The sequence below is a fragment of the Microtus ochrogaster genome, chromosome 2, assembly GCF_000317375.1.
Source record: "Microtus ochrogaster isolate Prairie Vole_2 chromosome 2, MicOch1.0, whole genome shotgun sequence".
In the NCBI taxonomy this organism is placed as follows: Eukaryota; Metazoa; Chordata; class Mammalia; order Rodentia; family Cricetidae; genus Microtus; species Microtus ochrogaster.
Genome location: NC_022010.1, coordinates 26,371,857 through 26,394,558, shown reverse-complemented (window position 1 = coordinate 26,394,558; position 22,702 = coordinate 26,371,857). Strand labels below are relative to the sequence as shown.

Genomic DNA, 22,702 nt, shown 5'->3' with positions numbered 1-22,702 from the left:
AGCCGAGAAAAGGCTAGATAGAAATGGGCCAAGCAGTGTTTAAAAGAATACAGTGTCTGTGTAATTATTTCGGGGCATAAGCTAGCCAGGTAGCCGGGGTGCTGGGGACGCAGCCCCGCTGCTCCTATTACTACACTATGCTATCATTGACAGCATAGAAAAAACAGGCACACTTGTGCACACACTAATGCATCCTAGACAGTATCGTAGTGTACTGGGTATAGCAGGCACACAGCCAATACTTTCCAATATGCAAAATAGCAAGTGCTAACCGCATAAACCTCAGTTTCCTTGTCTATACAATGGCACAACTATTTTAGGCCTCCCAGCCATATTACCAAGATAAAGTGGCATAAACAGTAGCTCCCATACTCTCACACACTGTGGCAGAACACCATAGACCAGAGGACTCCAAATGCTGTCCAGAAGAAACCTGAAAATATTGGTGTTAAAAATAACCATGGTGCTGGGGAGATGACAGGGTCTTGATGAAGGGCTTTGGTAAGCAAGAAGACCTGGGTTCAATTCTTGCATCTTTGGCACCTGGGCATGATGGCACAAGCTTGTAATCCCAGAATTAGGGAGGAGGAGACAGGAGGATCCCTGGGACTTATTGGTCACCTAGTCTAGTTGGCTTTCAGGTCAGTGGGAAACTATGCCTCAAAAAAGATAAAAAGAAAAGCAAAAGAAAAAAGAAACAAAAACCAAGATGAGCAGCTCTTGAGAAATACCATCTGAGGGTGACCTGTAGCCTCCAAACATGTGTACATACATGGATATATTCACTCACACACACATGAACACATATACACACATGAAAAGTCAGCCAGGGATATCCTAGCTAACTGGGGGCTCATGAGGTCTTAGAAGTTAACCTATTGGTGTCCCAACCTCACTGTAGGAGGAACCTATCTGGCCTCTCAGCTGCTTGCTGTAAGCCACACCCCTAATACATGGTAATAACTTTACTAGTCAATAACCTGAGTGGGGACTGCTGGTTCTGCAAGCTCATGGTCTGTCCACATGCTCTTACATGCCTGTCTACAGAGAGGTGCAAACCCAGGGGGCATTGTCAGCACTGTTGACTGTGTTTCTGTCCTGCCTGGTTTCTGTCCTGCCTGGTTTCTGTCTTCCCACCAGGTCCCACAGCCATTGAGCTCCAAAGAAATCACACAGAGGTCTATATTAATGATAAACTGATTGGCCCATTAGCTCAGGCTTCTTATTAACTCTTATAACTCATATTAACCCATTATTCTTACCTATGTTAGCCACATGGCTTGGTACATTTTTAGCGGGGCAATCACATCTTCCTTCTTCTGTGGTTGGGACAGGACTGGGGAGGAATGGGCTTCCTCCTTCCCAGAATTCCCCTGTTCTCATTGACCCGCCTCTACTTCCTGTCTGGTTGTCCCGCCTATACTTCCTGCCTGGCTACTGGCTAATCAGTGTTTATTTAAAACATAATTGACAGAATATAGACAATTGTCCCACACCACAGCCCTACCCACCAGCTAGGAACCTTCAAGCAGGTAGGCTGCTTAGACATTATAGTACTATTGTTAGGGTTCAAGAGTCCTTCATCTGCCCCCCTGCAGGACTATATGACACTATGACAAAGGACCCAACATAATTAAAGGGAGGAATAATGTTATATGACTCTTAGTTTCAGAAGGCTCCATCTGTGGTCAACCGGATACAAAGTTTCTTGACCACTGTGAGTCAGAACATCATGGGAGGCCTTGTGTAGAAATGAAGATAGTATAATGGTTTCCAAGGGAAGGAACAAGAGGGAGCCAAGGCCAAAAAATACACTTCCAAGTTACACCCACAAAGAATCATTTCCTCCAACCAGGACCCCTTTTCCAAAGTCAGAACACCTCTCAACAGTCTGCTCACAGTCCCATCCACCAGCAAGAGGAAACACTGATTAGGAAGACAAGAACTTCCAGGATGGAACAGTTTCTGGAAACATGGCCACAGTCATGCTCAGAGGGGTGCTTTCTGAATCTCCTGGGTGACTATGTTGGTCAGCTCTCTTATCCACCTGACGCATACCAGAGCCATCTGGGAAACCGGAACCTTCATTGAGAAAACACCTCCAGAAGATTGGCCTGTGGGGGCGTTTTCTTGATCAATGATTGATGTGGGAGTACTCAGCCCACAGGGGATGATGCAGATCCTGGGCAGGAAGTCCTGGGTGGTGCAAGAAAGCAGAATAAGCAAGCCACGGGAAGCAAACCATTATAGAGTCTATTGCTACAGTCTCTGCTTTAGCTCCTGCCTAGACGTCCCTCAATGGTCTGTGACTTATGATATATAAATCAAATAAACCTTTTCCTTCCCCAAGTGGCTTCTGGTCATCGTGTTTATTGCAACAATAAAAGGAAACTAGGGCAGTGCCTCTTAACCCAATCAGTCTGTCAATCCAGATTAATCATTATAAGCTTCCTTTTCATTCAAAATAAATGTCTACCAATATCCTATAATCTTACAGGGCACAGGAGGGGGTAGGTGGATGTTGCATGAAACTGATGGAACTAAATAAAGTTTATATATATATATATATATATATAGTGAGTGGAACACAACTTTGCCCTTGGAACTAGAAAGATGCAGCCACCTATGAATAAGACATGGAGAAGACAGGACAATCTGTCTAGAGGTCCTCTGAGGCCAGCTCAGAGGGAGTCATGGGCTGTGAACCAGAAACAAAAAGAAAGAGTTTCTATCTAGGAACAGCCCCTGGAGGTGTCAAAACTTCCCCTCAGCTTCTGAACCAGAACCTAGCCCTTTATACTTTTTTTATTATTATTATTTTGTATTGTCAACTCAGAATTTTGAGACTAAGATGTTTTTAGAGCAAAGGATTTATTGAGCTGTTACAGATGCAAGCCAAAAGGCAAAACTCCCTAAGCCACTAGCAGCATAGCCAGACAGTGAACTGGAAATTCACTGTTACCACCACCAGTAGTAGGTTTTACAAGGAGATTCTGGAGAGAAGAAATAAACCATTTAGGAGAGCACACTGGCGATGGATATGTGTTGGAAGAAGACATTCCAAGTAGACAAAATCCCCGGGTAGGAAGTACTCCCTCCATTAAGAAAAGTTTTTCTACTTCCTGGTTGGTTGGATGGATTGTTAGTTACTTGATGGGTTTCTTGCTTGGTTGTTTCAATTGATGTCTGGCTGGTTTTTGTTTGTTTGTTTGTGGCCTGGAGGTATAAGCCAGATCAATTCTTTCGCCTCTGTAGTTGTTTTTGCTCAGGGTGTGTCATCACAGCAACAGCACATGCATGAACATATGTGTGATCACAGCAACAGCACATGCATGAACATATGTGTGGAAGTGGGAGGACAACCCCAGGGTTATTTCTCAGGCCCCTTCCATCTTTTGCTTGAAACAGGGCCTGTCATTGGTCTGGAGCTTCACCAGGTCAGCTAAGCCATCTAGCCAAGGAGCTGCTAAGGATGTGCCTGTCTCTGTCTCCTGCTTCACCATCCCTGAGAGTACAAGCACAAGCAGGACATTCAGATTGCTGTGGGCTCCAGGAATCCAAACTCAGGTCTTACGCTTGCAGCACAAGCGCTCTGCTGAGTTACTCGCCCAACTCCCTTTCTCTCTGTTGGGACAAAACCCACAATAGAAACCACTGTGAGAGGGAGGATGGATGTTGGCTCACGGTTCAGGTGTCTCAATTCACCATGGTAGGAGACCCATGCTGAGTGGTCCCATGCATGGTGGCAGGAGCGTGAAGCAGGTGTTTATGGACACCATGGCCAATCAGGCTGACCATGGCATGAACCAGGGCTGGGTATAATTATGAGTCCAGTCTAGTTACCTACTTTCTCCACCTAGGCTCCACTTCCTAAAGGTGCCACAGCCTTTAAAAGAACACCATGATCCGGAAAAGAAGAGCTGAAACGTCACGAGCCCATTGTGCATTTCAGATCCAACCCCATACCTCTTGGCTATCTGTGCTGTTCCTATTCATGGTTTTTCTCAGCCTGGCTGGGAAACTTGTTCTCTAGTGACATTTCTAGACTGTTTATTTGCTATTGATTTCCCTCTCCCAGTGCAGAAAAAAGAAATTGGGAAAATGATTCATCCAATCCAGTTACAAACGAGGATGAAAATATGACATCCAAATATATAGGAAATAATCTACGACAAAGTTACATTCACAGCCTTAATTATTTTTGGTATTAAACCATAAAATATTATAATAAATGAACGCAGCATTCTCTACTGATGAAGCCAAGAAATAAAGAAAGCAAGTAGAAAAGGAAAAGTGAGGGCAAAATAAAAACCTAATGAATCAAAACACAGAAGAAAAAAAGTAAAAGAAATGGTTAAAAGTAGAAAAAAAAAACCTATGATCATTTGGAAATTCAAACTTATCACAGCAAAGAATGTTAGCATGATTTGCATTTCAAATATGTGATTAAATACCTAGAAAGCATGGAATAATCAAAACAATTCTGGAAGTTAAGTATAGGAATCCAGTGATATGGAGATAGGTATGTAGAACACAGAAAATGAAAGCCACCGACTTTCCTAAAGAAATAGCAATTAGAATGCATGATGAGAGAAAAAAAAAAATACAAGCTAAAATATTAACATAATAATTATCCAGGAATACCTCAGGCAATAAACGTCTAGAAAGAAATAAAGTGTTGAAAGCAATGAGGAAGCACGGACTGCTCGTAGATGAAAAGACTGATCGCAGCCGGGCAATCAGTTTCACGGGCCAGTGTTTAGAGTTACTAGAATTGGGTCCTAACCAAAGCCCCACAGGATCAGAGGCCATCCTAACAGAAGGGTTTTTAAGAACTCTGAAGATGGGCCAGGGAAACAGCTCAGTGCTTAAGAGTACTTGCTGTGTGCGCTTACAGAGGACCAGAGTTAGTTCCTGGCACAAAGTAACTGCAGCTCCAGGGGACGTGGGCATGATTCTTCTCTTCTGGTTCTCAAAGCCAACGGAGGGCTGGGCTCTGGAAGCTATGAGAAGAACTGGGTTCTGGGAGCCTCATGGAGAAGTGAGTTCTGGGAGCCACGTGCCTCCAGAACATGTGTAAATCTGAGCATTTCCTCAGCTCAAGCACCATTTTCTGAGTCTCCTGGCCACTCTTCTGATGTCTGTCTTTCCCAAATCCCGCATTCCTGTGGCCCAGAGATTCCTCTCACCCACCACCCAAGTCTCCTCATGACTCCTTGTAGCGAGCCGGACAGGATCGCCATTACAAGATGGCGCCGACATCCTGTCTTGTTGGTTATAAACAACTCCATATTTGGCTATGCCTTTGAGAGCTGCGTGTCCCCCACTTCCCGCATGTGCGGTGGATAAGGGTCCCTGGGCCTATCCCAACGCAGTCTGGTGGCAGCTGTTGGTGGCAGCCAATCACAGGGCAACCCGTGTGCCAATTCCCGATATAAGCAGCTGCCTTAGGGCTCTCGGGCCCCTTCGCTTCATGTTCTCTCTCAACCAAGGGCACTCCATTAAAGCGTGATCTGAGAAGAATCCTCGTGTGGCGGTCGTTCTTCCTCGCTGGTCGAGAAGCCCACCGCAACTCCTGGCCAGCAGTCTCAGGTCACCTCTAAGATCTCCATCAGAGATGGATAATCTCCATTGTCATCTTGACTGGACTTAGAGCGAGCATGCTAAACAGCTCTGAGTTTGTCTGTGAGAGAGTTCCCAGAGGGGTTTAACGAAACCCTCCACAAGGAGGTGCCAGCCCAGACTGAATACAAAGAAGAAAAACCAGAGAGGATCATGTATGTCTCTCTGCTTCTTGACTGTAGAGGCAATGCAACCAGCTGCCTCCTGCTCCCACCACTGGGAACTCACTGCCATGATGGACTGTATTCCTTTAGACCATGAGCCAGAAATAATCCCCTTCCCTGGGTTGCTTTTTGCCAGGTATTTTATTACAGCAATGATAAAAATCACAAACACACTCTCACAACAGGTGCTCCTTGGTGGCTTTGGCATCTACCACCTTGTTGGCTTCCCCTGAAACCCGACAGATGCCCAGGGGCTCCTTGGCCTCTCCTGAAGCTGAGATATTCATCCCTCAATCATTGCACCTCCTGGAATCATTTCTCAACCCCAGCTGACCCGCAGTTTTCTTCCCTTTGCTGAGTCTCCTTTTGTCAAATAGCCATGCACCAAGCTCTTTGAGTTGCTAAAAGATTTTTCATTCCTCCATCCTAAAAATGGAAAGTGAGCACCTACTAGTGCACAGCAGAGGGTTAAGTGATGGAGGGGCAAGGAATAATAAGACCCCCCTTTTTGCCTCTCAGTGTCTGATCCCCCTTCACTCCACTATATGAATTCGATTACTGTTGATCCCACCAAGCACAAAGGTCTCCATCTGGTTGTGTCTCAAACTCCAAATGCTTGTTAAGCTGAACTGAAAATCAGGCAGGCTACCTAGGTCCTTCTCTCGCTGTCGGGAGCCAGGAGCCTGCCAGTTGTCATTATGAGGAACAGGCTTTTGTCAGGGGTTTAGCTCAAGCAAGAAAGCATTTTACAAAATGGGTTTTGGCTTTCCCAGAGCCTCCTGAAACCCACGGATGTTTGTAGGATTTGTCTCATATGATGATGGTTAATTCCGAGTGTCTACTTGACTAGATTAGGGCATTCATAAAGCATCCCTCTGTGGTGTCTGTGAAGCTGCTTCTAAAGAGGCTAAACTGGGGAGAGGAGGCTCACCCTGCAGGAAGAGCACCATCCCATGGGCTGGGGTCCCAGACTGAATAAAAGGGAAAAGGACAAAGCAATCTGAGAACCAGAATCATCTCTGTCTCTGCTTCCTGATCCACCCAGACATGGGCAAGCTCCCTCTGTCACAGCAAGAAGCCTCCCATGCCTTCCTCGCTGTCAGTTTTTAGTTGCCAGCTTACCACAGCCTAGAATCATCTGAGAGATGTTCCTTAATCGAGGAGTTGTCCAGATTTTATTAGCCTGTGGGAATGTCTATAGTATGATTGCGAATTGATGCTGGGGAGACAGTCCATTGTGGGCAGCACCATTCCCTAGGTGAAAGGTTCTGAACTGTTTATGACAGGAGAAAGCTAGGTGGGAGCAAGCAAGCTAAGATCCATGCACTCATTGCTTCTCTGCTCCTAACTCTGTATGAGATACTTTAAGTTCCTGCCTTGACTTATTTCACAATAATGGACTGTAATTATTATGTAATGGACTGGGATTGTAAACCATATAACCCCCCCCACACACACACACACACAAGATGCTTTTGGTCAAGATGTTTAATCACAGCAATACAAATTAAACTAGAACACCTGCTGTGATGAATGTATCCCCTCAAACAGTGAACTTAAATAAAAAAAATAAATCCTCTTTTAAGTCACTTCTGGTCAGATATTTGATCACAGTGATAAGAAAAATAACTAATACACTCCAAGGAAGCAATTTTTAAGGAATATCGCAGGCAGCCACATGGAGTGGTATTCTCATTTACCACCTAGGCAAAAGCTGGGTGGGGAAGACATAGAAAATTCACAGGATAACAACCTATGACCTGGGCTGTAGTAAGGTGGGAAGGGATTGGATGTGTTTCAGGACAGAACTGTCTCTGGCAGGGAGGCCACATTTATCCCAGGAAGCTAACCTGAAATTTATGGGTCATTTTTTTTTCTTGTATCTTTCAAATGAGTTTTCAAAACATCAAGTAGAGAGTCATAAATAGTTCCACTGAGAGGTGGTTAGGTCAAAATGGATTTTTCAGATATCAGAAAATGTATATAATTTTCTCACAAATTCAAAATTACAGGTGCAATTTCCAGCATCAGGAAATGGCAATATGTAGGGGCTGCCATGGCTTCAGGGAAAGGGCTTGATTCAGTGATGAGGTCACAAAGCCAAAAGTGAGAGGTATCAGAAGATGGCAAAGGAAGTCTCCCTATTTCTACACAATGCTTGTTGCTATTTTTGTTCTATAGTAAGGGCGTTCATCAGTCCAATGACACTTTGGGGACCAAAGGCACTCACATCTGCAGCCCATGGCCCTGGAATTCCTTTCTCTAGATCTGTGGTTCTTAACCTGTGGGTCATGACCCCTTTAGCAAACCTCTATCTCCTAAAATACTATCTGCAACAGTAGAAAAATTACAGTTATGAAGTAGCAATGGCAATAACTTTATGGTTGGGGTCGCAGCCCTGGGAAGGCTGAGAAGCCCTGCTCTATCTTGTGCATCTGGGGGTTGCAGAGGCCGGTAGAGTGATGATGTGTTTGTCTCCACAGGAGCTAGAACCAAATGGCATCTTTTACCTCTGCCTCCTTGGCGTGATAACTGAGCTGGAGAGCTGTGGTGAGTTCTTTTATCTAAAGCAACCACAGACGACAAGGGTTCTCTCTGCCTCTTCACTTATGGCCTAGTTTCAGTTCCATTCCAGTGATAAAAATACCCCGACAGAAAGCAACTTAGAGAACTGGAGAGATGGCCAGGTGGTTAAGAGACCCAAGCTCAGTTCCCAGCGCCAATATCAGGCGGCTCACGACTACCTGTAATTTCAGCTCCAGGGCAGTGGACGCCCTCTTCCCGCCTTTGCTGGCACTGTTCTCACATGTTTATACCCACACAGATGATGCATGTGCAACCACACAATTTTAAAAATAAAGTTTTATTCAAAGCAACTTAGGGAAGGAGAAAGAGCATAGTTTATCTCTCAAGCCCAGGTGATGGTCTATCACTAAAAGTCAAACAGTTATATCACATCCACAGAGACATGAATGCATGCGTGCTCACATGATGGCTTGCTTGTGCTCAGCTAGATTTTCCTGGTCTTAAGCAGTTAAAGACCCACTGCCTAGGGAATGATGCCACCCCCAGTAGGCTGGGTTTCTCCACAACAATTAACTTAATTGAAGCCATCTCTACAGACATGTAGACAGTCAACCCAATGTAGACATTCAACTACCAGAAGCTAGAAGAGGTTAGGAAAACTTCAGCGGAAATGTGGTCCTATGCCGGTCTTGATTTCAGATTTCTAAGTTCTAGAACGTGTGAGAAAGACAGAAGTCTCTGTTGTCTGGAGCCACGTAGTTTCAGTTTTCAATAAGGCAATTTGTGGAAAACAACCTGAGAAATGAATACAAGGGTGCAGGTGACCTGAGGCAAGACAATACACGTCTCTGACAGGTTGGGGAGATACTTTCATAATGAAAAGGCTCACCTGACACACACAGAGACCTGAGCTTGGTCTCTAGCGCCTATGCAAAAACCAAAAACATATCCTGGCTTTGTGACACATCACTTCTAGTGATGGGGAGTAGAGACAGCTATCCCTGGGCTCACTAGGGAGGAGGCCGAGCTTACTGGGTGAGCTCCAGGCCAATAGAGCCTTTGTCTCAATAAACAGGATGGACAGCTTCTGAGAAACAAAACGTGCAATATTCCTTTGTCCTCCGCATACATGCACACACGTATGTACCACACATACCAACATGAACACACACATACACACAGAATACGTGTGTGTCCCTCTGAACCTGTTGATAGGGCTGCTATGGAGATTAAGCAGAAACATGATAACGGACACAAAAGAAGCAGCGGTTCTTGCTGTAGCTGTTCTTATTTGGGTTGTTTCTTTATTCCTGTGAAAAGTATACGAAACAATTAAAGGCAGAAAGGATTTATTTGGGTTGGTTCATGGTTTGAGAAGGTTGGTGCATGGTCCGCTGGCTCTGAGACTTTGGTACCATCAAAGCCAAGCATGGTGGCACATGCCTTTCATCCCAGCACTCAGGGCATCCAAAGAGAGTTTACTCTGGGAAGCAGAGCAGCTCACCTCACAGCAGCCAGGAAGCAGAAAGAACTCTGACCTTATGCTGGCTGACCTTCTCCTCCCCCAGCCCACCCTTTTTATGCATATAAAGTTTTCTTGCATGGATGTCTGTGTTTAACGTATATGCCTGGTGCCCGTGGAAACCAGAAGAGAGTGTCTGATTTTCTGGAACCGGAGTTAAAGCTGTGAGCTGCTGCATGCTGGAAACTAAACTCAGGTCTACTGAGAGCAGCAAGTGTTCTGAACCGCTGACCCATCTCTGGCTCTCTCCTACCAACCTAAGGGATGATCCCATCCACACTCGGGGCGGGTCTTCCACCTTTACCTACATAATCCTCCCTGGAAACAGCCTCATAGACATACCCAGAAGTATACTTTACACATCTCCTGGAGTGAGGTGTGTGTGTGGGGGGGGGGTCTCTTGATCCAATTAAGTTGATCATCAGGATTAATCTCTACATGGTTTATTATTGTAGCCTTAATCCTCCTCCCCTGAGCACACCTCAAAGCTCAGCTGAGCTTCCGTGTTTGACCTTCTCCCAAGCATCTTCAGAGAGGAGCACAAAGCAAATGTTCAATTAGAGGAGATTCTAAGTACAGATTCTGCACAGAGATTTTGTTTTCAAATTGCAAAGCAACAGCGGATCTCGAGTTTCCCCTCCCCCCTAAAGACTGGCAGTCTTCCTGCAGGGAGGGCCACCCACAGCACAGAAGTAGCCTGCCAGTAAGTGGGAGAGAGAGCCCACAGATGGGCACTGGGGTGATAAAGATAATAACAGTCACTATTCCTAGAAGGGAAATGCCCCCTGCTCCTTGAGACAGATGTCTACTCTTAATGGACTCTCTTAGAGCTTCGAGAACTCCAAAGAACTTTCAGGCAAACTGTGGAACTCATTCTGACTCTCTCAGCATATCTGTAATGAGTCCAGATTTGCCCAATACCATATACCTTTTGTTTAATTTTGCTCCGTTTCTTTTTTATTTTTAGGTTTAAAATATATATTTTTCTTTCTTCCCACCTCTGTCTCTGTCTCTGTCTCTCTCTCTCTCTCTCTGTGTGTGTGTCTTCCCACCTCTGTCTCTGTCTCTGTCTCTGTCTCTCTCTGTCTCTCTCTCTCTCTCTGTGTGTGTGTGTGTGTGTGTGTGTGTGTGTGTGTGTGTGTATCATATGTATGCGAGTGCCCACAGAAGACAAGCTAGGGCACGAGACCCGCTAGAACTGGAATTGGTTGTGAGCTGTGAGCTGCCTGATATGGGTACTGGGAACTGAGTTCTGGTCTCCTCTGCAAGGGCAGCAAGTACTCAGCAGGTTGCTGAGCCATCTCTCTAGATCCTTGTTTTGTTCTGTTTTGTTTTATTCTTGATAGTAGCCTAGACTGGCCTCAAACTCACCCTCCCAAAGTACTGTGATTATAGGCTTGGACCACACCTAACCTCAGAACCCTGACTTCCAGTGACCCTCCACTTGCCCAGCTGCCAAGCCCTTCTACGGCCTAATAGGGGCTGGCTGTCAGTCAAAGCATCTGGAGAGAGGACATCATTAGAAACGCTCTCTGCTTCCGGGTGTTAATGGTTTGATGGACCAGAGAAGCCGAAGATAAGTGTGAATTATAGTACAGAGGCATTAAGTTGCTGCATTAACAAGTGTTACAAAGGCCATGTGCAGGGAGGAAGCTACTGGATGCAGCTGTACAAGGAAGAAGAATCCTGCACCTACTTCAATTACTTCTCCTCTATTCAGGAAGACAAAGTCTCAAAAGCAAGAATCCAGGCAAACAAATGGTCCCATTTTAGGGGAGGGAAGTGGAGTAATGGACGCAAAGACAGTTAGTTATCAGCTGAAGAAGCAACTCTGCTTCCCTTTCTCTCTCCCTCACCAACTTCAGGCAAACTTGCCAGCAGAAAGTCTGTGAACAGTCTGTTGCTGGGCCTGGGGAGAGGACTCAGTACATGTGCCTAGCAGCATAAGAAACCGAGTTTGACTCCCCGTTCCCCAAATAAAGTAAAAAAGTTTCGGCATGGGCAAGAACAATAATGCGGTGATTAAAACCCTTTCCACACAATCACTTTAAATGCAAGGCCGTTTCAGCAGCCTGCCTGTGACCCCAGCCTTGGAAGACGAAGACATATAAGAGCTATATCCATTAGCTCTAGTAAGACTAGGGATTTCTAAGGGTTTGGTTCACAGAGCTTGGCTCAGTGAACAAGGTGGAAGAATGATGAAGGATGATTTGTAGCATCAGCCTTGGCCTTCATAGGTATTCATGCATATGTGCATACACACCCATACACATACAATCACACACGTACTCATACACACATACAAGCATGCACATCCATACACAAACACACACATATACCCATTCACATACAAACACACACACACATACAAACACACATACATACGCACATGCACACACATACAAACACACATACATATACATACAAACACACACACACACACAAATTGTAGGGAGGTGACGCTGGGCTTGATTACATACACTTGTAATCCCAGAGCTAGGAATGTGGGGATAGGTGGATCCTCTGGGACTCACTGACCAGAGCCTATTTGGTAAATTCCAGGGGCAATAAGAGATTCTATATCAAAATAAATACATGAACTCAAATAGTGGGCAGAACCCAAAGAATGTTACCAGAGGTTGTTCTCTGGCTTCCACATGCAGGCACATATACACAGGTGAACACGGGTGAACACACACACATACACACTGCCCTTTGCTTTCTTGCATCCCGGTGGAACTGTCATAACATGGAACAGTTTACATGACAGGAGCTGGGCTGTGTCTATAATCCCCCTACTGGAACCCTAACTAGCTCTGTGCCTCGGTGAGTCTCCAGAAAGTTGACAACAGCATTAGCATCACCTGCAGGACTTGTTGAACATAAGCCCACGGGTGAGCCCACCCCAGAGCTTCTAATCTTGGAAACTGAGGTGGGGCTCTGGAAATCACACCTTCGACAAGTCCAGAGGCAATAGTACAACTCTTATGGCAGGGACGGCCCCTACACCCTTCTACGAAGGAAAAGCTGCTATACTTCCTTGACCCAGGAGGGAACTGAAATCCTAGGGAATGAGCCAGTGGCCGAGATGGCAAGAGGCAAAACCTTCCAGCACAGACTTCATTTGGAAGATTTGCTCTCAGACATAACTCTCAGACATAACATGTCGACCCCGTATCAGCCAAAGGCTATAGGATAAGGCCTGGGCTCTGTTCCTCTTTGTACCTCCAGGGGGAAGCGTGGTCCCCAGCACACCCCTCTCGTGATGCTGTTGTTGGCTGAATAAATAACTTAGCTTTCAAACAGTTGCCATCCTCACTCTGAATTTCAAATCAGAAAGAAATCCTGAGTTATCAGTCACCCAGACCGTTCTACTGAGGGCCTCTGTCTATGACCTGGAGCATCCGCAGGTCTGTGAGTCTGCACAAACGCACAGGAGTTTAGAGATCTGGAGCCGCCAGGCCACATCTCGTGATGCACTTTATAATGCTACTGTGTATACTAATACACAGTACGAAGGATGCTACACCCTTCGTATCTTACAAGGAATGTGTGGGGAAAATCACATGTAAGAAGCAGAAGAATGTCGTGGGGGGAAGGGAAGGTACGCTGGAGCTGGCAGTCACATGTTCAAGCCACATGCAAAGACATTGGCAAGCATTGCTAGCTTGAAACAGACCATGGTGGGGGTATTTACACCAGGGACATTGACAAAAAGCTACACACTGCCAGTGCACACCTTAACTTGAGATCCAAAGCTGCCTACCAACACAGAACTGCTTATAATGGACCTCCTTTAGGACTGCTTATACCAGGAAAGTTAGCAAAGTCAGAAATAACCAATGCATGCCTTCACCCTAGCCCCAGAGTGATTACCCAACAGCACTGCTTAAAACAGAGCATGGTGGGAAGATTGATATCCTAGAAATGGTCAAGGCATAGCCTCACGGCCGTGCCAGAGCTACAACTCTGCTCAGAATGCAAGTGGACACCACAGCACTTAAACCCCATGAACACAAACCACAGCATTTGCGAGGCCTCCAAACCAGGCATTTTCTCTGAAACAAACCTCGGAAAATGAAAAGTGGAAGGCAGGCAGCGGCAGCTCCTGATTCATATCGCCGTCCCCTCTCACGCAAGCACACTCTCACGCACATTGTCCCGTTGGAGAAGGTTTTTGAGAAATGTCACTACTGTATTTGACCATCAGTAACAATAAAACTTTTCATGCCCGATCAAAGGAATGCTCTGCCAAAGGCTCTGTATTTCCTTCCCTTTTTATCCCCTCACTTCCCTCAAAAAAGAACCATTTGTTGGCTCCAAAATACAAGTGAGAACTCAGATCCTAAGAATTTTTGTTCCATAGAAACTCGGAACGCAGTCTAAGAGAACAGAAACCACAGACCACAAACAGAAATACCCTATTGTTCACCTTCATCCAACCCTTTGCTGACTCTGCTCACAGTCAAAAGCGGGGAGAGCAAGGATAATTCAAATCCCTGAACAGGCCCCCAAAACTACATTTTAGCCAAAATTTCATCCGAGCTCTCACCAGGAGAAAGCAATGACCTCTCCATTTCACCATCTCCCATTTTTCCTGTGGGAGCCAACTGGGAATAGCATTGAGCTGTAAAAATGAATGGTCCAGGGGGGGTGGGGGGACAGGAACAATCTAGACGCTATATACACAGCTTCTTTTATGAGCAAGAGTTGACAGTGTTTGAAATTGGATCAAGGTCTGCAATAACATTTCAAGGGGATTGGATTCGAGGAAGTGGGGAGGGAGGCCGCAGGCTGTTGTGAGACGCGAGGACCGATTCTATATTAAAAATCCCAGTGGCCCAGGCGGGCCTTCAGCTGCTATCCTGAGCAGTCTTCATCGCGCAGTTGTGTGATTATATACACGCGAAATAAACAAAAACCAGAGAGAGAGAGAGTAAAGGAACAGTTTCCTCAACCTTCAGTGCAGTCACAAGGAGGCTTTACTTGGTCCTGAGGTTGGAGCCAGCAGAACTCAAGGGCAGTGGAAATGACGATGCCCTTTCTTCCCTGGGTTGAATTTTTCCTGCGAGGGCTATTTTACTCTCCAGCAGGGTGGTCCAGAGAGGGCACTTGGTTGAAGAAGCAGAGACCGGCTTGCAATGAGTAGGGGGAGAGTCTCACCCCATTCTTCCCAGCATATCACATCTTTCATCTACCCTGTTACTGTGCCTGGCCCTCAAACCCAGGTTTTGGTTGAAGAGCCTCAAGGAGGAGTGGCAAAGAGCAGGCATGTGCCCAGAGATTTTGCTGCCCACTTTCTGAAAAGGGAGGGAGAAACTAGCAGGAGAAATAAGTTCCTAGGGGTGTCTGGGAAGGGACCCCAGCACCTGTCATAGGCTCCCTACAAATGAGTGACATCTTCGGTTTTTTTTGTTTGCTTGCAAGTTTTAATTATTCCTTTAAGGATTTCATACAATGTATTTTGATGACATTCCTCCCAAACTCTTCCCAGACCCAGATCCTTTTCTACCCACACAATATTGTGTCTTCTTCCTTCCTTCCTTCCTCCCTCCCTCCCTCCCTCCCTCCCTCCCTCCCTCTCTCTTTCTTTCTTTTTTTTTCTTTCTTCTTTCTTATTTCACTTGATTGATTCCACTTTGTGTTGCCTCTATACTCTGTAATGTGTGGTCTCTACTGCAACATGGCTGACCTGCCAGGGGCCACATCCCTAAAGAAACCTGCCTCTCCCTCTCTCGGTAGCTTTCCGTTGCCAAGAGCGCCTCAGCTAAGACTGGACTTCACGCTTGTCTCTCTGTCCCTGCTGGCATTCTGCCTGGCTTGAGCTTGGGCAGGTCTTGCACAGCATATGCTGCCACAACCACTGAGACTCCATTCATGCAGCAGGCCTGCTGTGTCCAGAAAACACTGCTTTCCTGTAGTCATCTCTGCCTCTGGATTTTACAGTCTTTCTGCCTCTTTCAAATGATCCCTGGTGTGTGTGTGTGTGTGTGTGTGTGTGTGTGTGTGTGTGTGTGTGTTTGTATGTGTGTATATGTGTGAATGTGTGCATGTATGTGTGTGTATATGTATATGTGTGTATGTGAGTGTACGTGTATGTACGTGTGTGTATGTGTGTGTATGTATATGCATGTATGTATATGTGTGTATGTGTGTGTATGCATGTATGTGTGTATGTGTGTGTGTGTGTAGTTTAGGGCCACATTCTCTGCACCTTGATCACAGTGAAATTAACAGGCCTACGGATGGAGCAAAAAACTATCATTCTGAGTGAGATAACCCAGGTCCCAGAATGACAAACACAGTATGTTTTCTCTCATTTGTGGGTATTAGCTGTGAGTCTTTAGATGTGTATGCTTCATCTGGGAGGGTGGGTAATTTATAGAGGGTGCTGTAGAGAAGGATTCCCAAAGAATTCACTGGTGTAAAGAGCCTCAAAGAGCTGAAGGCAGTAATAGAATAAAAAGGGTTAAATTGGGATAGGGGATAAGAAGGAACACTGGGAAGGATAATGAAAACTTAAAGACCTTTCAGAGAAGTCATATAGAAACAAGCTACCACAGACACTTCCGAAAACATATGCATTACATATATAAAAGCGTTGAAATGATGGGTTTTTTTCTTTTTTAAGAAAGGAAATAACAAAGTTGTCCATATGAACTTGAATTCATTATATAGCCCAAGTGAGATTTCAACCACCCTCCTGCCTCAGCTTCTCAAGTAGCTAGGATTACAAGCCTAGCTGTTTTGTATCTTGACTGTGCTCATAGATACTCAGTTGTATATACTGTCAACGTCCCCCTGGTGATGAGACATACTAGGCAGGTGCTCTACCATTGAGCCACACCCCAGTCCCTCACTGGGGATTCTAGGCAGGGGCTCTACCACTGAGCCACACCCCAGCCCCTCACTGGGGGATTCTAGGCAGGGGCTCTACCACTGAGCCACACCCCAGCCCCTCACTGGGGGATTCTAGGCAGGGGCTCTACCACTGAGCCACACCCCAGCCCCTCACTGGGGGATTCTAGGCAGGGGCTCTACTACTGAGCCATGCCCTGCAACTTCTTTTGATTCTTCAGTTTGAGACAGGTCTTACTATGTTGCCCACACTAGCCTTGAACTTCAAATCCTGCCTAAGCCCCTCATTAATGCATATTAATGACAAATGCATATCACCATGAACAGCTCTGGAAAACCCCAAGAGGTTCTCCCCTTAGAGGACTTGTGGGTCCACAGACCACGACTCTTTTGCATTTTTGTAAGAAAAATATGTAACTAAAATAATAAAAATAAAACACAAAAAATATTTATGTAAGAACTGTTTCTTAAAAAAAATCGGGGACATGTCTTGCATTCTTTTGATTTTTTTTTTTTTGGTCTGACTAAATATGGTCACATAAGACAAGGACAAAACTAACTCAGCATGCAGATTTTAATTTATTTAAGTTACTTTTCATTTATTTATTCTCTTCCGTTGAACTTCAGAGTGTGTTCAGAAGGAGTATCTTAAACCAAAGAAAGCCGAGGCCTTCTGTTATAGATCAAATGGCAATTACTCTTTAACACTTTTTTTTTAATTCCCTTATTTGTCCACTCAGCAAACAGCTACTACCTCAAATAAATCTGCTGAAGGAGGCAGAAAGAAGCATGCGGCGTGCTGGAAGGCATGAGAATTGCTGAGGCTCAGTAATGCATAGATTAACTCCATCATGCTATTTTCCCAACTTGCATGGCTTTAGGTCTCTGTGTGTGTGTGTGGTGACTGCATCTGTGTGTATGTGTATGTGTATGTGGTGTGTGTGTATGTATGTGTGTGTGTGTGTGGTGACTGCATCTGTGTATGTGTGTGTGTGTGTGTGTGTGTGTACATGTGTGTAAAAGCATCATTCATTAGGTGACATCCATCTTACTTTGGAGAGTGTCTCTGAGAACTGGAGCTCACCCATTGGCCTAGGTTGGTTGGGCAACAAGTGTGCGTGGGGGGTGGGGTGGGGAGTTGTGTATGCACGAGTGTGCACATAAGTGTAGAGGCAAAGATTACCTTCAAGGGTCATTTCTGAGCTACTGTCCACCTTGTTTTGTGAGGCAGGGTCTCCCACTGGGACCTAGGACTTAACAGTTTGGCTAGGCTTGCTGGCTAGGGAGCCCCAGGGAGGCTCCTGTCTCTGCTTATTCAGCTGTGGGATTATGTACACGCCACTGCTCTCGCCTTTACATGAGTACTGGGGATTAAACTTAGTTTCTTAAGTGACACGAGGAGCACTTAACAACAGAGCCATCTCCTCGGGAATGACCCCTTGTTAAACATAGAAATCTACTGTTTTCTAAATCTTAAAGAATAAACAGGATAATATATTTTAAAGCATACACTGCAGAAGTCACAGGAGACAGAGAGGTACAAACTCCATCAGCAGATGCTGCTGGAACAGACACAGGAACCATTACCTTAAGGAAAGCCCATCTCTGGTGATACACAGGCAAGGAGCTTGCTGCCTGATATTTCCAGTTCAATGATTCCTCCCTCATAAATTATTTCAGAGTCATTTCCAGCTCTGAGGTGGAGCTACACCCATTGTCAAGAATCGACAGCCTCTCAGAAGAGAGGGAAATAAAGTATTAACCAAGCTTAGCCAAGGTTAACAGTCACTGTTATTTCAGGGTATCAGGGAGAGGGTGTGTCCTAGCAGCAGGCAATTGCCTGGCTCCCTGGCCTCATCATGGACACCCAAATGTTTACCTGTAAATCGACGAAGTCCCCAGAGCTAGCGTCTCCCCTCAGCAAACACTGTACACAATATTCTATCAACTTCCAGACTAATGAATGACACTATGTATCAAAGCCTGACTCTGAAACTTGGTGACTGTTGGTGAGTACAGACAACTCTGTGCCAGAGAAGGATTCCAGAAAGAGTTTCAAAGGCCAGGAGGCGTAAACCAGACTACAGTTGACTGAAGGCCTTGAATGCAGTCTCTTGAGGACCGTGACCAAGATAAAGGAGGCCAGTTGGATTAGTTACTCTTTCCCAGTGCTGTGATATATTACCTGATAAAGATGACTCAAGAGAGAGTGCTGGCTCACAGTTCAAGGGCGCAGTCCCTCCTGGTTGGGAGGGCACGGCGGCAGGAATGTGAGGCGTCTAGTCACGTTAGATTCACCACCAGGAAACAAGAGGGAACGCTATTGCTTGGCTCATAGTTGCCTTTTTATTCAGTCCAGGGATCCAGCCCACGGGAAGGCACTGCCTGCGGTTAGGATGTGTCTGCCCTGTTCATTTAAACCTTTCTGATAACACCCTCCCAGCCCAGCCCAGCCCAGCCCAGAGGCGTGTCTCATCAATTTTCTAGAAGGTCCTTAACAGTCAGATCAGTATTGAAAAAGAGCTGTGCCAGTCACTCCATGGGTCTCACTGTAACCATCTTTAAAGACCTCACCTACAAAAAACGAACACATTCTGTGAGGACCTAGAAGTTGAGACTTTGATACATGGATTTGCAGAGAATGCCACCTGGGGAGCAGAGACGGAATCTGAGAATCAAAACCATACCCATCTGGGAACAACGTCTATATTCTTGTCATGGTGAGTGATGTGTGCACGGAAAAAAAAATCTTTATAGCATATGAGCATAAAGTGCCCTCAGAGGCCAGAAGAGGGCATTGGATCCCTTAGAGCTGGAGTTACCACTGGCTGTGAGCTCCCTGGGTCCTGGAGCTGACTTAGATCCTCTGTAAAGAGTAGTGCACCTTCCTAACCACTGAACCATCTTACCAATCCGGTCATGCCCTTTTTCTTCATCACCGTTGTGTGCGGAAGGCGGATCTCCCCAGGTATAAATTGAAATAATAGGAATACCCCATTCATGCCCAGGGCTCCCAGAATGGAGTGGAAGACTCTCTCATCATCACCCCGTGCCTCACTTTTACTCCAGCACGACACACAAATGTCCCTGAGTTCCACACAGGTGTCAATGGGACCAAGCTGAGATAAATATAGCAACCACTGCTTATGACTTCTCAGAGAGGGAAACAGAATTCAGGTGCAAAGACCACAGAGCATGCCGGGGCTGGTAGGGCATGCCTTTAATCTCAGCACCTAAGAGGTAGAAGCAAGGGGATAAGACTATCCTTGGCCCTATATGAATTCGAGGATAACCCCATCTTACAAAGCCAAAAACAACACTGGAGAAGTAGCTCAGCTGCTAGACTGTTTGCCTACTATGCACCATGCCCTGGGTTCAATCCCCAGTACCGTATAAAAGGAGCATGGTGGTGCTTCCTATAATCCTAGCACTGAGTAGGTGGAGGTAGGAGGATTAGGAGTTCAAGGCCAGCCTTGTGTCACAGGAGGACCATTCTCACAATAAGTAGGAGAGTTTAGACCATTGGTTTTCAATCTGTCGGTCATGACCCCTTTGTGGGTCAATCAACCCTTTCACAGGGGTTGCCTAAGATCATCAGAAAACACAACTATGTGCATTATGATTCAAAACAGTAGCAAGTTTACAGTTATGAAGTAGCAATGAAGACAATTTTATAGTTGGGGGTCACTACAACATGAAGAACTATGTTAAAAGGTCACAGCATTAGGAAGGTTGAGAACCACTGGTTTAGACCACCCCTACCAGAAGGCCGAGTGCAAACAGAATTAGATTCGAAAAGAATCTTGGCTGTCATCACCACTATTATTACTACTGTCACAACTGAAAGACCAGACACCATTCCAAGGACTCGGGGATTATGACATCAGCTTGCCAAGTGCTCCTAGAACTGGAGAGATCACTTGGCAGATAAGAGCTCTTGCAGAGGACCTGCAGAAACCACATTGAGTGTTCTAAGGGACCTGAAGCCAAGCTTCAGTGGACACTATACTCATGTGCACAAGGACACGGACCTACACACACATACTGAAAAATAAATTTATAAAAAAGATCTTATTTCCAGAGGATCAAAACACTCCCTGGGGCACTCAGCCTGCAGGTGCTGGGCCTGGAAGCTGCATAGCTCAGCCTCTTTAAAGCCTAAAATGGAACTGAGGCCAGCTAGCTCTGGCTGGGGGACTGGACTGGGCAGCAAGTTGAAAACACGGAAAGAGCTCTCAAAGCTTTTGACGCTCTCAAAGATCAATTTTACGGTCTGATACTACTAGGTGAAACCAGACATGGGAATTTATCAAACTCTCTGAGGTACTCACAGACAAATAGGAGAACCATTCCCAGGATAGCCCATCAGGGACCGGAAGGGTTTGCATTGTTGTTTTTTTACCGTACCAGGGATGCATGTAATGCAAGCACTCCACCGCTGAGCAATACCTTCAGTTCTTCTTTTCTACTTTTTGTGTTGAGACATGCTCGCACGAAGATGCCCAGGTTAGCCTTGAACACCACCCTTAGCCCAGGCTAGCCTTGAGACTGGAATCCTCCCACCGTAGTCTCCTGGGCAGAATTCTAGGTCTGTACTACCAGGACTGGCTAGGGTGTTTGACACTCAACAGAATGTTGTCTTTATTACACTGAAAGTTTTTTTATTACATTGTTGGTTTTTTGTTTGTTTGACACAAGGTTTGTCATACAGTCAAGCTGGCCTGGAGCTCACTCTATAGTCCAGCCTGAACTTGCACTCACAGCAATCCTTCTGCCTCAGCATCGCAAATGCTGGGATTCCAGATGTATGCCACCATGTCTAGCCCTAGATATTAAAATGTAACACCGTGGTTTAAAACCCTTTAGAATCGAACTAGTGTAGAGCTGAAAGAGAAAATGATTCGGAGGTAGGGGTGGTACTTCGTGCAGGCGTGCTGGTTTCCACAGGGTGCCGTGGTTTCAACAGCTGTGATGCTGAGAGTCCCAGCATGAGGGGAAAGAGTAACGAGAGAGGTAGAACTGGAAAGAAGACAGGAGAAAGAAGAGGAGGGGAGAGGAGGGGAGAGGAGGGGAGAAGCAAGGGAGGAGGGATATAGAGAAGGAAGAACAAGGGAGGAAAAAAAGAAAAGAAGGAAGGAGGGAGGGAGAGATAGAGAAAGGGAGGGAGGGAGGGAGGGAGGGATGGAGGGAGGGAGGGTTGCCCAATGATCAAGTCTGACATAGAAGAGGAGGAGCAGAGCATTTCGAGGAACCTAGGTCCCTGGAAAACAGCTGTCTTTACTAAAATTACTTTCCTCAAATTAGCCTGCAGGTAGATCCCGCCCACTGAAATAATGAAAGCAGAGGCTGGCTGTCAATCAGCTGCCTACTCAACTAACTTCTAGTGCCTTCCCAGATCAGGCTCTATCCTGGAGGCCATGTGGAAAGGAGAATGACAGAGGAATGAAGACATCTGTTGACGTTCTGGATGGGTATAGACATGGCCAGTCACTGGGTGGAACCCACAGCCAAGAGAAACAAATCCCCTTGACAATGACCTTAATGTCTTCACCTCCCCATGTAGGCAGCTTCACTCTTTCTGAACAATCTGTTACAGTACTAGACAACATCAGTGGTTCGAGGGGAACCATTCCACTGCATTCTGTGACTGTCCCTAAGGCCACCAGGGCAAGAAGAATTCTTCTTGTGCTTGGAAATATCTAAAGACCTGGGAGTGTAGCTCTGTGGTAGAGCCCCTGCCTAGAATCCCCCAGTGAGGGGCTGGGGTGTGGCTCAGTGGTAGAGCACCTGCCTAGAATCCCCCAGTGAGGGACTGCAGTGTGGCTCAGTAGTAGAGCCCCTGCCTAGAATTCCCTAGGGAGGGCCTGGATGTATGGCTCAGAAGTAGAGAGAGATGTCTTTCCCATTTTCTCTTAATGTTAGTGTTAAATTTGGCATTTCATCTTAATATTTTTATACATAGGACAAAATAAGAGGCTGCACGACTCCTCTTCTGCATAAACATTTTTCT

The 22,702-nt window shown here is 45.8% G+C and overlaps 1 protein-coding gene across 1 annotated transcript in view; it reads right to left on the bottom strand.

The window, feature by feature from the left end:
• The window catches only part of Galnt17 (polypeptide N-acetylgalactosaminyltransferase 17), a 427,390-nt gene that overhangs the window by 306,688 nt on the left and 98,000 nt on the right, over positions 1-22,702 (bottom strand). The gene's annotated exons all lie outside the window — the stretch shown is intronic.